This window comes from Myxine glutinosa, chromosome 2 (assembly GCF_964187855.1).
Source record: "Myxine glutinosa chromosome 2, kmMyxGlut1.1, whole genome shotgun sequence".
Lineage (NCBI taxonomy): Eukaryota > Metazoa > Chordata > Myxini > Myxiniformes > Myxinidae > Myxine > Myxine glutinosa.
The window spans coordinates 191,499,807-191,516,722 of record NC_136262.1 but is presented as its reverse complement, the minus strand read 5'-3'; positions in this window follow the sequence as shown (position 1 = coordinate 191,516,722).

Sequence of the window (16,916 nt, the reverse complement as noted above, 5' to 3'; positions counted from 1 at the left end):
CGGCCGAACACGTGACTGATGACGTCATCATTAACATATTTTATTCCCCATGGAGAGTTCTTTACAATGAGCCATGTCTCAATTTTTTCTGTTCAGCACTTTTGGAGATATAGTGGTGCAAAGTTTTGCCGTTTTTCCAAGATGGCGGCCGACCACGTGACATATGACGTCATCATTAACATATTTTATTCCCCATGGAGAGTTCTTTACAATGAGCCATGTCTCAATTTTTTCTGTTCAGCACTTTTGGAGATATAGTGGCGCAACGTTTTGCCGTTTTTCCAAGATGGCGACCGAACCACGTGACTGATGACGTCATCATTTACATATTTTATTCCCCATGGAGAGTTCTTTACAATGAGCCATGTCTCAATTTTTTCTGTTCAGTACTTTCGGAGATATAGAGGTGCAAAGTTTTTCAGTTTTTCCAAGATGGCGGCCGAACCACGTCACCGATGACGTCATCAATTGGGCACAGTCTATTCCAGGGCAAGACCAATAAGTGTGCAAAGTTTGGCGATTCTACGTGCAACGGTGTAGACGCAGTGCTGCAAACAGACAAACAGACAGACAAACAGACAAATGAAAAATCGGTCAGAGACCGAGGACTTGCCGGAATGCACTTTTTTATCGGCCATTTAGAACAAATATGGCGGCTGAACCACGTGATAGATGACGTCATCATTAACATATTTTATTCCCCATGGAGAGTTCTTTACAATGAGCCATGTCTCAATTTTTTCTGTTCAGTACTTTCGGAGATATAGCGGCGCAAATTTTTTCGGTTTTCCAAGATGGCGGGGGAACCACGTGACTGTTGACGTCATCATTAACATATTTTATTCCCCATGGAGAGTTCTTTACAATGAGCCATGTCTCAATTTTTTCTGTTCAGCACTTTTGGCGATATAGTGGTGCAAAGTTTTGCCGTTTTTCCAAGATGGCGGCCGACCACGTGACATATGACGTCATCATTAACATATTTTATTCCCCATGGAGAGTTCTTTACAATGAGCCATGTCTCAATTTTTTCTGTTCAGCACTTTTGGAGATATAGAGGTGCAAAGTTTTTCGGTTTTTCCAAGATGGCGGCCGAACCACGTGACCGATGGCGTCATCATTAACATATTTTATTCCCCATGGAGAGTTCTTTACGAGCCATGTCTCAATTTTTTCTGTTCAGCACTTTTGGAGATATAGTGGTGCAAAGTTTTGCCGTTTTTCCAAGATGGCGGCCGACCACGTGACATATGACATCATCATTAACATATTTTATTCCCCATGGAGAGTTCTTTACAATGAGCCATGTCTCAATTTTTTCTGTTCAGCACTTTTGGAGATTTCGTGGTGCAAAGTTTTGCCGTTTTTCCAAGATGGCGGCCGACCACGTGACTGATGACGTCATCATTAACATATTTTATTCCCCATGGAGAGTTCTTTACAATGAGCCATGTCTCAATTTTTTCTGTTCAGCACTTTTGGAGATATAGTGGTGCAAAGTTTTGCCGTTTTTCCAAAATGGCGGCCGACCACGTGACATATGACGTCATCATTAACATATTTTATACCCCATGGAGAGTTCGTTACAATGAGCCATGTCTCAATTTTTTCTGTTCAGCACTTTTGGAGATATAGTGGTGCAAAGTTTTGCCGTTTTTCCAAGATGGCGGCCGACCACGTGAATGATGTCATCATTAACATATTTTATTCCCCATGGAGAGTTCTTTACAATGAGCCATGCCTCAATTTTTCTATTCAGGACTTTTGGAGATGTGGAGGTGCAGAGTTTTTCGGTTTTTCCAAGATGGCGGCCGAACCACGTGACCAATGACATCATCATTAACATATTGTATTCCACATGGAGAGTTCTTTACAATGAGCCATGTCTCAATTTTTTCTATTCAGCACTTTCGGAGATATGGAGGTGCTAGGTTTTTCGGTTTTTCCAAGATGGCGGCCGACCACGTGACTGATGACGTCATCATTAACATATTTTATTCCCCATGGAGAGTTCTTTACAATGAGCCATGTCTCAATTTTTTCTGTTCAGCACTTTTGGAGATATAGTGGTGCAAAGTTTTGCCGTTTTTCCAAGATGGCGGCCGACCACGTGACCGATGACGTCATCATTAACATATTTTATTCCCCATGGAGAGTTCTTTACAATGAGCCATACCTCAATTTTTTCTATACAGGACTTTTGGAGATGTGGAGGTGCAGAGTTTTTCGGTTTTTCCAAGATGGCGGCTGAACCACGTGACCGATGACATCATCATTAACATATTTTATTCCCCATGGAGAGTTCTTTACAATGAGCCATGTCTCAATTTTTTCTATTCAGCACTTTCGGAGATATGGAGGTGCTAAGTTTTTCGGTTTTTCCAAGATGGCGGCCGACCACGTGACTGATGACGTCATCATTAACATATTTTATTCCCCATGGAGAGTTCTTTACAATGAGCCATGTCTCAATTTTTTCTGTTCAGCACTTTTGGAGATATAGTGGTGCAAATTTTTGCCGTTTTTCCAAGATGGCGGCCGACCACGTGACATATGACGTCATCATTAACATATTTTATTCCCCATGGAGAGTTCTTTACAATGAGCCATGTCTCAATTTTTTCTGTACAGTACTTTCGGAGATATAGAGGTGCAAAATTTTTCGGTTTTTCCAAGATGGCGGCCGAACCACGTCACCGATGGCGTCATCAATTGGGCACAGTCTATTCCAGGGCAAGACCAATATGTGTGCAAAGTTTGGCGATTCTCCGTGCAACGGTGTAGACACAGTGCTGCAAACAGACAGACAGACAGACAAACAGACAAACAGACAAACAGACAAATGAAAAATCGGTCAGAGACCGAGGACTTGCCGGAATGTACTTTTTATCGGCCATTTAGAACAAATATGGCGGCCGAACCACGTGATAGATGACGTCATCATTAACATATTTTATTCCCCATGGAGAGTTCTTTACAATGAGCCATGTCTCAATTTTTTCCATTCTGCACTTTTGGAGATATAGTGGTGAAAAGTTTTCCCGTTTTTCCAAGATGGCGGCCGACCACGTGACATATGACGTCATCATTAACATATTTTATTCCCCATGGAGAGTTCCTTACAATGAGCCATGTCTCAATTTTTTCTGTTCAGCACTTTTGGAGATATCGTGGCGCAACGTTTTGCCGTTTTTCCAAGATGGCGACCGAACCACGTGACTGATGACGTCATCATTTACATATTTTATTCCCCATGGAGAGTTCTTTACAATGAGCCATGTCTCAATTTTTTCTGTTCAGTACTTTCGGAGATATAGAGGTGCAACGTTTTTCGGCTTTTCCAAGATGGCGGCCGAACCACGTCACCGATGACGTCATCAATTGGGCACAGTCTATTCCAGGGCAAGACCAATATGTGTGCAAAGTTTGGCGATTCTACGTGCAACGGTGTAGACGCAGTGCTGCAAACAGACAGACAGACAGACAAACAGACAGATGAAAAATCGGTCAGAGACCGAGGACTTGCCGGAATTTACTTTTTTATCGGCCATTTAGGACAAATATGGTGGCTGAACCACGTGACCGATGACGTCATCATTAACATATTTTATTCCCCATGGATAGTTCTTCACAATGAGCCATGTCTCAATTTTTTCTGTTCAGCACTTTCGGAGATATCGAGGTGCAAAGTTTTCCCCAGATGGCGGCCGAACCACGTGACCGATGACGTCATCATTAACATATTTTATTCCCCATGGAGAGTTCTTTCCAATGAGCCATGTCTCAATTTTTTCTATTCAGCACTTTTGGAGATATGGAGGTGCAAAGTTTTTCGGATTTTCCAAGATGGCAGCAGAACCACGTGACTGATGACGTCATCATTAACATATTTTATTCCCCCTGGAGAGTTCTTTCCAATGAGCCATGTATCAATTTTTTCTATTCAGCACTTCCGGAGAAATGGAGGTGCAAAGTTTTTCGGTTTTTCCAAGATGGCGGCCGAACCACGTGACTGATGACGTCATCATTAACATATTTTATTCCCCATGGAGAGTTCTTTACAATGAGCCATGTCTCAATTTTTTCTGTTCAGTACTTTCGGAGATATAGAAGTGCAAAGTTTTTCGGTTTTTCCAAGATGGCGGCCGAACCACGTCACCGATGACGTCATCAATTGGGCACAGTCTATTCCAGGGCAAGCCCAATATGTGTGCAAAGTTTGGCGATTCTACGTGCAACGGTGTAGACGCAGTGCTGCAAACAGACAGACAAACAGACAAACAGACAGACAGACAAACAGACAAACAAACGAACAGATCAACATACTTGCCGGAATCTTTTCCGGCAAGTAACAAACAGACAAACGAACAGATCAACATACTTGCCGGAATCTTTTCCGGCAAGTAACAAGCTGACTGATACATCTAGCAAAAACTTCGTTTTGGCAAGATAAAAAACAAACATACAAGCTGACTAATACATCTTGCAAAAACTTCGTTTTGGCAAGATAACAAACAAACAAACAAATGAAAAATCGGTCAGAGACCGAGGACTTGCCGGAATGTACTTTTTATCGGCCATTTAGAACAAATATGGCGGCCGAACCACGTGACCGATGATATCATCATTAACATATTTTATTCCCCATGGAGAGTTCTTTACAATGAGCCATGTCTCAATTTTTTCTGTTCAGCACTTTTGGAGATATAGTGGTGCAAAGTTTTGCCGTTTTTCCAAGATGGCGGCCGACCACGTGACATATGACATCATCATTAACATATTTTATTCCCCATGGAGAGTTCTTTACAATGAGCCATGTCTCAATTTTTTCTGTTCAGCACTTTTGGAGATATAGTGGTGCAAAGTTTTGCCGTTTTTCCAAGATGGCGGCCGACCACGTGACATATGACATCATCATTAACATATTTTATTCCCCATGGAGAGTTCTTTACAATGAGCCATGTCTCAATTTTTTCTGTTCAGCACTTTTGGAGATATAGTGGTGCAAAGTTTTGCCGTTTTTCCAAAATGGCGGCCGACCACGTGACATATGACGTCATCATTAACATATTTTATTCCCCATGGAGAGTTCTTTACAATGAGCCATGTCTCAATTTTTTCTGTTCAGCACTTTTGGAGATATAGTGGTGCAAAGTTTTGCTGTTTTTCCAAGATGGCGGCCGACCACGTGACTGATGACGTCATCATTAACATATTTTATTCCCCATGGAGAGTTCTTTACAATGAGCCATGTCTCAATTTTTTCTGTTCAGTACTTTCGGAGATATAGAGGTGCAAAGTTTTTCGGTTTTTCCAAGATGGCGGCCGAACCACGTCACCGATGACGTCATCAATTGGGCACAGTCTATTCCAGGGCAAGACCAATATGTGTGCAAAGTTTGGCGATTCTACGTGCAACGGTGTAGACGCAGTGCTGCAAACAGACAGACAAACAGATGAAAAATCGGTCAGAGACCGAGGACTTGCCGGAATGTACTTTTTTATCGGCCATTTAGGACAAATATGGCGGCCGAACCACGTGACCGATGACGTCATCATTAACATATTTTATTCCCCATGGAGAGTTCTTTACAATGAGCCATGTCTCAATTTTTTCTATTCAGCACTTTTGGAGATGTGGAGGTGCAGAGGTTTTCGGTTTTTCCAAGATGGCGGCCGATCCACGTGACCAATGACATCATCATTAACATATTTTATTCCCCATGGAGAGTTCTTTACAATGAGCCATGTCTCAATTTTTTCTATTCAGCACTTTCGGAGATATGGAGGTGCTAAATTTTTCGCTTTTTCCAAGATGGCGGCCGACCACGTGACATATGACGTCATCATTAACATATTTTATTCCCCATGGAGAGTTCTTTACAATGAGCCATGTCTCAATTTTTTCTGTTCAGCACTTTTGGAGATAGAGGTGCAACGTTTTTCGGATTTTCCAAGATGGCGGCCGAACCACGTGACCGATGACGTCATCATTAACATATTTTATTCCCCCTGGAGAGTTCTTTCCAATGAGCCATGTCTCAATTTTTTCTATTCAGCACTTTCGGAGATATGGAGGTGATTTTTTTTCCCGTTTTTCCAAGATGGCGGTCGCACCACGTGACCGATGACGTCATCATTAACATATTTTATTCCACATGGAGAGTTCTTGACAATGAGCCATGTCTCAATTTTTTCTATTCAGCACTTTCGGAGATATGGAGGTGCTAGGTTTTTCGGTTTTTCCAAGATGGCGGCCGACCACGCGACTGATGACGTCATCATTAACATATTTTATTCCCCATGGAGCGTTCTTTACAATGAGCCATGTCTCAATTTTTTCTGTTCAGCACTTTTGGAGATATCGTGGTGCAAAGTTTTGCCGTTTTTCCAAGATGGCGGCCGACCACGTGACATATGACGTCATCGTTAACATATTTTATTCCCCATGGAGAGTTCTTTACAATGAGCCATGTCTCAATTTTTTCTGTTCAGCACTTTTGGAGATATAGTGGTGCAAATTTTTGCCGTTTTTCCAAGATGGCGGCCGACCACGTGACATATGACGTCATCGTTAACATATTTTATTCCCCATGGAGAGTTCTTTACAATGAGCCATGTCTCAATTTTTTCTGTTCAGCACTTTTGGAGATATAGTGGTGCAAATTTTTGCCGTTTTTCCAAGATGGCGGCCGACCACGTGACATATGACGTCATCGTTAACATATTTTATTCCCCATGGAGAGTTCTTTACAATGAGCCATGTCTCAATTTTTTCTGTTCAGTACTTTCGGAGATATAGAGGTGCAAAGTTTTTCGGTTTTTTCAAGATGGCGGCCGAACCACGTCACCGATGACGTCATCAATTGGGCACAGTCTATTCCAGGGCAAGACCAATATGTGTGCAAAGTTTGGCGATTCTCCGTGCAACGGTGTAGACGCAGTGCTGCAAACAGACAGACAAACAGACAAACAGACAGACAGACAAACAGACAAACAAACGAACAGATCAACATACTTGCCGGAAATTTTTTTCCAGCAAGTAATGAAAAATCGGTCAGAGACCGAGAACTTGCCGGAATTTACTTTATCGGCCATTTAGGACAAATATGGCGGCCGAACCACGTCACCGATGACGTCATCATTAACATATTTTATTTCCCATAGAGTTCTTTACAATGAGCCATGTCACAATTTTTTCTATTCAGCACTTTCGGAGATATGGAGGTGCTAGGTTTTTCGGTTTTTCCAAGATGGCGGCCGACCACGTGACTGATGACGTCATCATTAACATATTTTATTCCCCATGGAGAGTTCTTTACAATGAGCCATGTCTCAATTTTTTCTGTTCAGCACTTTTGGAAATATAGTGGTGCAAAGTTTTGCCGTTTTTCCAAGATGGCGGCCGACCACGTGACATATGACATCATCATTAACATATTTTATTCCCCATGGAGAGTTCTTTACAATGAGCCACGTCTCAATTTTTTCTGTTCAGCACTTTTGGAGATATAGTGGTGCAAAGTTTTGCTGTTTTTCCAAGATGGCGGCCGACCACGTGACTGATGACGTCATCATTAACATATTTTATTCCCCATGGAGAGTTCTTTACAATGACCCATGTCTCAATTTTTTCTCTACAGTACTTTCGGAGATATAGAGGTGCAAAGTTTTTCGGTTTTTCCAAGATGGCGGCCGAACCACGTCACCGATGACGTCATCAATTGGGCACAGTCTATTCCAGGGCAAGACCAATATGTGTGCAAAGTTTGGCGATTCTACGTGCAACGGTGTAGACGCAGTGCTGCAAACAGACAGACAGACAGACAAACAGACAAACAGACAAACAAACGAACAGATCAACATACTTGCCGGAAATTTTTCCGGCAAGTAACAAACAGACAGACAAACAGACAAACAAATGAAAAATCGGTCAGAGACCGAGGACTTGCCGGAATGTACTTTTTATTGGCCATTTAGAACAAATATGGCGGCCGAAAATACCGTCTACAAAGCGGAAAATATGGCGGTCTCAATGAGCCATGTCATGTCAACATGAGCAATGTCATGTCAATGTTCAATGAGTGTCAAAGTTTTTCGGTTTTTCCAAGATGGCGGCCGAACCACGTGACCGATGACGTCATCAGTAACATATTTTATTCCCCATGGAGAGTTATTTACAATGAGCCATGTCTCAATTTTTTCTGTTCAGCACTTTCGGAGATATGGAGGTGTGAAGTTTTTCGGTTTTTCCAAGATGGCGGCCGAACTACGTGACTGATGACGTCATCATTAACATATTTTATTCCCCATGGAGAGTTCTCTACAATGAGCCATGTCTCAATTATGTCTATTCAGCACTTTCGGAGATATGGAGGTGCAAAGTTTTTCGGTTTTTCCAAGATGGCGGCCGAACCACGTGACCGATGACGTCATCAGTAACATATTTTATTCCCCATGGAGAGTTATTTACAATGAGCCATGTCTCAATTTTTTCTGTTCAGTACTTTCGGAGATATAGAGGTGCAAAGTTTTTCGGTTTTTCCAAGATGGCGGCCGAACCACGTCACCGATGACGTCATCAATTGGGCACAGTCTATTCCAGGGCAAGACCAATATGTGTGCAAAGTTTGGCGATTCTACGTGCAACGGTGTAGACGCAGTGCTGCAAACAGACAGACAGACAGACAAACAGACAGACAAACAGACAAACAGACAAATGAAAAATCGGTCAGAGACCGAGGACTTGCCGGAATGTACTTTTTTATCGGCCATTTAGGACAAATATGGCGGCCGAACCATGTGATAGATGACGTGATCATTAACATATATTATTCCCCATGGAGAGTTCTTTACAAAGAGCCATGTCTCAACTTTTTCTATTCAGAACTTTTGGAGATATGGAGGTGCTACGTTTTTCGGTTTTTCCAAAATGGCGGCCGAACCACGTGACCTATGATGTCATCATTAACATATTTTATTCCCCATGGAGAGTTCTTTACAATGAGCCATGTCTCAATTTTTTCTATTCAGCACTTTCAGAGATATGGAGGTGCAAAATTTTTCGGTTTTTCCAAGATGGCGGCCGAACCACGTGACATATGACGTCCTAATTAACATATTTTATTCCCCATTGAGAGTTCTTTACAATGAGCCATGTCCCAATTTTTTCTGTTCAGCACATTTGGAGATATAGTGGTGCACAGTTTTGCCGTTTTTCCAAGATGGCGGCCGAACACGTGACTGATGACGTCATCATTAACATATTTTATTCCCCATGGAGAGTTCTTTACAATGAGCCATGTCTCAATTTTTTCTGTTCAGCACTTTTGGAGATATAGTGGTGCAAAGTTTTGCCGTTTTTCCAAGATGGCGGCCGACCACGTGACATATGACGTCATCATTAACATATTTTATTCCCCATGGAGAGTTCTTTACAATGAGCCATGTCTCAATTTTTTCTGTTCAGCACTTTTGGAGATATAGTGGCGCAACGTTTTGCCGTTTTTCCAAGATGGCGACCGAACCACGTGACTGATGACGTCATCATTTACATATTTTATTCCCCATGGAGAGTTCTTTACAATGAGCCATGTCTCAATTTTTTCTGTTCAGTACTTTCGGAGATATAGAGGTGCAAAGTTTTTCAGTTTTTCCAAGATGGCGGCCGAACCACGTCACCGATGACGTCATCAATTGGGCACAGTCTATTCCAGGGCAAGACCAATAAGTGTGCAAAGTTTGGCGATTCTACGTGCAACGGTGTAGACGCAGTGCTGCAAACAGACAAACAGACAGACAAACAGACAAATGAAAAATCGGTCAGAGACCGAGGACTTGCCGGAATGCACTTTTTTATCGGCCATTTAGAACAAATATGGCGGCTGAACCACGTGATAGATGACGTCATCATTAACATATTTTATTCCCCATGGAGAGTTCTTTACAATGAGCCATGTCTCAATTTTTTCTGTTCAGTACTTTCGGAGATATAGCGGCGCAAATTTTTTCGGTTTTCCAAGATGGCGGGGGAACCACGTGACTGTTGACGTCATCATTAACATATTTTATTCCCCATGGAGAGTTCTTTACAATGAGCCATGTCTCAATTTTTTCTGTTCAGCACTTTTGGCGATATAGTGGTGCAAAGTTTTGCCGTTTTTCCAAGATGGCGGCCGACCACGTGACATATGACGTCATCATTAACATATTTTATTCCCCATGGAGAGTTCTTTACAATGAGCCATGTCTCAATTTTTTCTGTTCAGCACTTTTGGAGATATAGAGGTGCAAAGTTTTTCGGTTTTTCCAAGATGGCGGCCGAACCACGTGACCGATGGCGTCATCATTAACATATTTTATTCCCCATGGAGAGTTCTTTACGAGCCATGTCTCAATTTTTTCTGTTCAGCACTTTTGGAGATATAGTGGTGCAAAGTTTTGCCGTTTTTCCAAGATGGCGGCCGACCACGTGACATATGACATCATCATTAACATATTTTATTCCCCATGGAGAGTTCTTTACAATGAGCCATGTCTCAATTTTTTCTGTTCAGCACTTTTGGAGATTTCGTGGTGCAAAGTTTTGCCGTTTTTCCAAGATGGCGGCCGACCACGTGACTGATGACGTCATCATTAACATATTTTATTCCCCATGGAGAGTTCTTTACAATGAGCCATGTCTCAATTTTTTCTGTTCAGCACTTTTGGAGATATAGTGGTGCAAAGTTTTGCCGTTTTTCCAAAATGGCGGCCGACCACGTGACATATGACGTCATCATTAACATATTTTATACCCCATGGAGAGTTCGTTACAATGAGCCATGTCTCAATTTTTTCTGTTCAGCACTTTTGGAGATATAGTGGCGCAACGTTTTGCCGTTTTTCCAAGATGGCGACCGAACCACGTGACTGATGACGTCATCATTTCCATATTTTATTCCCCATGGAGAGTTCTTTACAATGAGCCATGTCTCAATTTTTTCTGTTCAGTACTTTCGGAGATATAGAGGTGCAAAGTTTTTCGGTTTTTCCAAGATGGCGGCCGAACCACGTCACCGATGACGTCATCAATTGGGCACAGTCTATTCCAGGGCAAGACCAATATGTGTGCAAAGTTTGGCGATTCTACGTGCAACGGTGTAGACGCAGTGCTGCAAACAGACAGACAGACAAACAGACAGACAAACAGACAGACAAACAGACAAACAAACGAACAGATCAACATACTTGCCGGAAAATTTTTCCGGCAAGTAACAAACGAACAGATCAACATACTTGCCGGAAAATATTTCCGGCAAGTAACAAACAGACAAACAGACAAACGAACAGATCAACATACTTGCCGGAAAAAAATTTCCGGCAAGTAACAAACGAACAGATCAACATACTTGCCGGAAATTTTTCCGGCAAGTAACAAACGAACAGATCAACATACTTGCCGGAAAATTTTTCCGGCAAGTAATGAAAAATCGGTCAGATTTAAGGACTTGCCGGAATGTACTTTTTTGTCGGCGATTTAGGACAAATATGGCGGCCGAAACACGTGATAGATGACGTCATCATTAACTTATTTTATTCCTCATGGAGAGTTCTTTTCAATGAGCCATGTCTCAATTTTTTCTATTCAGCACTTTCAGAGATATGGAGGTGCAATTTTTTTCCAAGATGGCGGCCGAACCACGTGACATATGACGTCATCATTAACAAATTTTATTCCCCATGGAGAGTTCTTTACAATGAGCCATGTCTCAATTTTTTCTGTTCAGCACTTTTGGAGATATAGTGGTGCAAAGTTTTGCCGTTTTTCCAAGATGGCGGCCGACCACGTGACATATGACATCATCATTAACATATTTTATTCCCCATGGAGAGTTCTTTACAATGAGCCATGTCTCAATTTTTTCTGTTCAGCACTTTTGGAGATATAGTGGTGCAAAGTTTTGCCGTTTTTCCAAGATGGCGGCCGACCACGTGACATATGACATCATCATTAACATATTTTATTCCCCATGGAGAGTTCTTTACAATGAGCCATGTCTCAATTTTTTCTGTTCAGCACTTTTGGAGATATAGTGGCGCAACGTTTTGCCGTTTTTCCAAGATGGCGGCCGACCACGTGACTGATGACGTCATCATTAACATATTTTATTCCCCATGGAGAGTTCTTTACAATGAGCCATGTCTCAATTTTTTCTGTTCAGCACTTTTGGAGATATAGTGGTGCAAAGTTTTGCCGTTTTTCCAAGATGGCGGCCGACCACGTGACATATGACGTCATCATTAACATATTTTATTCCCCATGGAGAGTTCTTTACAATGAGCCATGTCTCAATTTTTTCTGTTCAGCACTTTTGGAGATATAGTGGCGCAACGTTTTGCCGTTTTTCCAAGATGGCGACCGAACCACGTGACTGATGACGTCATCATTTACATATTTTATTCCCCATGGAGAGTTCTTTACAATGAGCCATGTCTCGATTTTTTCTGTTCAGTACTTTCGGAGATATAGAGGTGCAAAGTTTTTCGGTTTTTCCAAGATGGCGGCCGAACCACGTCACCGATGACGTCATCAATTGGGCACAGTCTATTCCAGGGCAAGACCAATATGTCTGCAAAGTTTGGGGATTCTACGTGCAACGGTGTAGACGCAGTGCTGCAAACAGACAGACAGACAAACAGACAGACAAACAGACAGACAAACAGACAAACAAACGAACAGATCAACATACTTGCCGGAAAATTTTTCCGGCAAGTAACAAACGAACAGATCAACATACTTGCCAGAAAATTTTTCCGGCAAGTAATGAAAAATCGGTCAGAGACCGAGGACTTGCCGGAATGTACTTTTTTATCGGCCATTTAGGACAAATATGGCGACCGAACCACGTGACCGATGACGTCATCATTAACATGTTTTATTCCCCATGGAGAGTTCTTTACAATGAGCCATGTCTCAATTTTTTCTATTCAGCACTTTCGGAGCTGTTGAGTTGCAAAGTTTTCGGTTTTTCCAAGATGGCGGCCGAACCACGTGACATATGACGTCATCATTAACAAATTTCATTCCCCATGGAGAGTTCTTTACAATGAGCCATGCCTCAATTCTTTCTGTTCAGCACTTTTGGAGATATAGTGGTGCAAATTTTTGCCGTTTTTCCAAGATGGCGGCCGACCACGTGACATATGACATCATCATTAACATATTTTATTCCCCATGGAGAGTTCTTTACAATGAGCCATGTCTCAATTTTTTCTGTTCAGCACTTTTGGAGATATGGTGGTGCAAAGTTTTTCGGTTTTTCCAAGATGGCGGCCGAACCACGTGACATATGACGTCATCATTAACATTTTTTATTCCCCATGGAGAGTTATTAACAATGAGCCATGTCTCAATTTTTTCTGTTCAGCACTTTCGGAGATATGGAGGTGCAAAGTTTTTCGGTTTTTCCAAGATGGCGGCCGAACCACCTGACCGATGACGTCATCATTAACATATTTTATTCCCCATGGAGAGTTCTTTACAATGAGCCATGTCTCAATATTTTCCATTCTGCACTTTTGGAGAAAAAGTGGTGCAAAGTTTTTGCCGTTTTTCCAAGATGGCGGCCGAACCACGTGACCGATGGCATCATCATTAACATATTTTATTCCCCATGGAGAGTTCTTTACAATGAGCCATGTCTCAATTTTTTCTATTCAGCACATTCAGAGATATGGAGGTGCAAAATATTTCGGTTTTTCCAAGATGGCGGCCGAACCACGTGACATATGACGTCATCATTAACAAATTTTATTCCACATGGAGAGTTCTTTACAATGAGCCATGTCTCAATTTTTTCCGTTCAGTACTTTCGGAGATATAGAGGTGCAACGTTTTTCGGTTTTTCCAAGATGGCGGCCGAACCACGTCACCGATGACGTCATCAATTGGGCACAGTCTATTCCAGGGCAAGACCAATATGTGTGCAAAGTTTGGCGATTCTACGTGCAACGGTGTAGACGCAGTGCTGCAAACAGACAGACAGACAGACAAACAGACAAACAGACAAACAGACAAACAAACGAACAGATCAACATACTTGCCGGAAACTTTTTCCGGCAAGTAACAAACGAACAGATCAACATACTTGCCGGAATCTTTTCCGGCAAGTAACGAACAGATCAACATACTTGCCGGAATCTTTTCCGGCAAGTAACAAACAGATCAACATACTTGCCGGAATCTTTTCCGGCAAGTAACAAACAGATCAACATACTTGCCGGAATTTTTTCCGGCAAGTAACAAACGAACAGATCAACATACTTGCCGGATTATTTTCCGGCAAGTAACAAACAGTAACAAACCAACCGATCAACATACTTGCCGGAATATTTTCCGGCAAGTAACAAGCACTTGTTCCATTTTTTAGATTGTTCCACATCAAATTGTTTATTGCATGGAATAATTATAAGCATTGAACATGTTTTTGCTTCAATCGCTACGCAGGTTAATATTTTGGAGTGATAGAGGCAGTGGCGGCCTTCAAGGTGTGTATCCTGTGCAATTATACGTGGCCCCCAGATAACACGCCCTCTCCCCCCCAATATATCGAGGCTCCCAGATAACACAGGCCCCCAAAATCTCGGGGCTCACACCCCACCGATCGTGGTCCACAATCTGATAACACAGCGCAAAGGGAATGCTCCATCCCAAGGAAATAAAGCATTGTCATGCGATGAATCAATTTAAAACACGTTTTTCTTGATATTTAGGCAGGTTAGGACCGGATTTGAGATGGATATTGTTACGGGGTCCTCTGAAATCTCCTGGTCTCGGTACCTCCGAACCCCGAGAGGAACCCCGGCAGAAAGATATAAATGTTATTCCCTGTCGCAATCAATCACTAATGACACCATCCATGAAACCATCAAAGGAAACAATCCAAATCAATAAAGAAACCACACCCTTGGTTGTCAATGAACAAATATTATATTAAAAGCACACAAAAAGAACCATACAACAATGGGGCAATCAACGCTACAATCAAATCTTAAGATGGTAACACCTTATCTAGTAACGTGACCCCAAACTCATGGCACTCCCAGGAAATGGAACCGAGCCCTCCTCAATGTCTCTATAACCCTCCAAGGCGAAGTTGATGCGCTCCGGCGATCGTTGGAACAATGTCCGATCAAGAGCAACCGAGGCGTAGACGGTCGAAGCGACACAGAAGTCACGTGGTCCAATACCCAGCACTCGTGGTAGAAAGGGAAATCTCCAAAGACGCACGTGTACACATTTGCCGTTCAATCAGCGAACCACAGGTCAATCTTCAGACGCCGCTGTATTGCACAGCCGTCCCCGGCAAACCACTGGAGGATAAGCCCAACCGACACGACAAAAACCTTTTCCGATGAAGGTAGCGCGCGGGATGAAATGGCAGACGTCTCACACTGGAGCCGCGGCCTTGAGGCAAAGATTCTCCGGAATTTCACCCTTGTACCTGGCTTCGCAGGCTTTTCCACAACTCCAGCGATAACACCAATGGCCCGAGATTCTTTCAAGGACTCAAAGTTCACTCGCCCTGTACGCTCGACCAGGCTAGGTACGGAGCTTTTTTCAGAACGCCTTTCACTCCTCACGACTTCTTCTTCTTCACCGCCTTTTTCTTCCGGGTCACGGTCCGATTTACTGACTCCTTTTTACCATGAGCGCTTTTAACCTTTTAACCACAATAACCATTTCCCTTAAACAACAATACCCATAATACTTAGAACCCACAACAACAACAACACAACATGCATTTTAAAGGCCATTTTCCCTGCTAGAGCGGGGGTTAGCCTTGCGGTCCCCATGACAATCTTCTCCATTTTGCCCTATTTTCTGCATCTCTCCTTGTTAACCCCCTTGCCCGCATTTCTTCTTCCACCATCTGTAGCCAAGTCTTTCTCGGTCTTCCCCGTCTTCTACTTCCTTCTACATTCATTTCCATCACTCTTCTCAACCAGTCACTTTCATCCTTCCTCAACACATGACCAAACCATCTCAACCTGTTCCTCTTCACAGCATCAATCACAGGCTCTATTCCCATCATCTTTCGCAATTTTCACTTAGAACCCACAATAACAGCAATAATAATAATAATAATAAGTGCCGAATCCGTAACACTTCCCCCCCTCAAGAAAGAAAGTTTTCGCTGTGTTCAAACTTTCTTTCCCGGCAAACTCTTTAAACAAACAAAAAATAAACTCACAACCCCAAATCACCAATTCCCGTGAGCAGCAATTATCAACATCTCAAAAATAAAGCAACAAAATTTTACAACCCACAGAGATTTCCAAGGTTAATTGACTCTGGACAAAGCGTCAGCCGCGACATTGTCCCTGCCCTTTCCATGCTCAATTTCCGAGTTGGACTCCTGCAAAGCCAAACTCCATCTCATCACCCTCTGATTTTACTTTTCGTTTCTTTTGAATGAAGGTTAAGGGGTAGTACTCGAAGACCCAAAGTCAAGCAAATCTACAGCACTTTTCCCGGGAGGCCGAGCTGAAAGCCAGGTTCCATGGTGGTTGGGTGGTGAGGCCTGGAAGTATTCACTACATGGACACCTCTAGGAATGTGGAGTTCACGGTTAGTCCGTGCAGGAAAGTTCACTACATGGACACCTTTAGGAATGTGGTGTTCACGGTTAATCAGTGTAGGGAAGTTCACTACATGGACGCCTTTAGGAACGTGGCGTTCACGGTTAATCCGTGTTGGAATCTTGGCTCGGCTGCTCCGCAGCATTCAGTGCTTCAACTCTTTCTAACTTTCCCAACAATCACGGTTGGACCACTTGTCACCGTAGTCACATGAATAGCGGTCTCCTTCTCGGCCACTGCTCGGATAATCCTTCCTTCGGCTGCCGTAACTCTGGGAGTCTCCATAATAATAT